Raw genomic sequence first — 1,569 nt, 5'->3', positions numbered from 1 at the left:
GCAATATATGAAAGAATGTACAACCCCACCCTCAACAGGGAAGGGGGGCTACGGGTCGATCTTTCCGGTACTTGGGAATTGGCACTCCCAGCCCCGAGAACAGACAACACTTAAGCTCCTGTTCTGTATAACAGGAGCTTTCAGACTAATTTGCATCATCTTGTCTTGACTTGTCTGACTTTTGTTCCTTTTTCGACTTCCAAAAGTTTGTCTTCACTTTATTTGCATATCAATCAATAGGTTGTGCTTATAAACCTGTTTTCCCCTCTGGTCTCTCAGTCACTGACGAAAGCTAGTGGATACTAACTGAAACGTCTGACGTTTTCAAAATCATATCCAGTTGCTTGAGTAACTGCTTTTTGGCGAACCATGTATTTACTTTTAATTCAATTTCTGTAATCTGCAATATTTCAGGACGCACACCGCGCCTGGTCTGCTTAGCAACGGCTGCCTTCCTTGGCTTGTGCATCGTCGGCGGAGTCATTCTCTTGTTCTACTTGAGCACAAACCCACCACAGGTGCGTATACGCCTTGTCTCGTTTTTGGCAACGTCTCAGGGAGGAGCCTAATGGTACAGTATTGTGTGCAGTTTGCAAGAATTCTAGGAATGGTACAGGCATTTTGTCCACAGGAATGGAATGTCCACAGGCATGTCTCTGACCCACATTCTATGCCCACATCCCTGGAACCCTTGGGAAGACCTCTTCGAATTCCAAGATGGCTCTACTTTCTGTGACCCAGGGGCTCGTTCACTATACACTCAGGGGAGGAGTGCACTGTATCTGATTAGACTTAGTAAAGCCTTCCTCAAAATCATGAAATGCTGTCAGTGCCATGCTAACAGCAACCACCGTCGCCATGGCAATATTTGTTTACATTGCCAGTCTTGTTGTTTTTATTCGTCATTTTTTTTTTAGTTTTCGTTACACCCTACCAATGCACCAAGTATGAAACCAATCCATCCAGCCGTTCTTGAGTTGTCTTGTTGACCAACAGACATACAGAATGACAAACGCAACTGCCAAATATAACCATGGCGAAGGTAATGACAATATAATCATCTCTCAACAGTCACCAGCAACTGCGGATACTACTACTACTGCTTCTGCTACGACTACTGCTGCTACTACTACTGCTGCTTCTACTGCTACTACTACTACTGCTACTACTACTACTGCTACTACTACTACTACTGTTGCTGCTACTACTACTACTACTGGTACTACTGCTACTTCGACTACCAGTACTACTGCAGCTGCTGCTAGTACTACCACTACTAGTTTTGTCTCCACGTTCCCGGCAGTCTCCAACACCCCACAAGTGGAAGGTGAGTCTTTTGTGATCTCTACCGGTAGTATCAGCTTGTACTAGACCTCAAACTATCCCATAACATCTATCTATCTGTATATGACCATTCTACTCTACAGCTCTGAGTCATGGGCTATGAGTGCAGCCCAGAACAAGAAACTGGATGGTACATACACAAGAATGTTAAGAACAGTGTATGATTCTACACTTGTGTCACACACACACACACACACACACACACACACACACCTGATATATGTA

At 44.3% G+C, this 1,569-nt stretch overlaps 1 protein-coding gene across 1 annotated transcript in view; it reads left to right on the top strand.

Annotated features, from left to right (window-relative positions):
* Positions 1-1,569, top strand: part of LOC109465570 — a 6,445-nt gene that overhangs the window by 3,425 nt on the left and 1,451 nt on the right. The gene's annotated exons all lie outside the window — the stretch shown is intronic.

This window comes from Branchiostoma belcheri, unplaced genomic scaffold (genome assembly GCF_001625305.1).
Source record: "Branchiostoma belcheri isolate BF01 breed outbred unplaced genomic scaffold, Haploidv18h27 scaffold153, whole genome shotgun sequence".
Lineage (NCBI taxonomy): Eukaryota > Metazoa > Chordata > Leptocardii > Amphioxiformes > Branchiostomatidae > Branchiostoma > Branchiostoma belcheri.
This window is presented reverse-complemented; position numbering and strand designations above follow the sequence as displayed.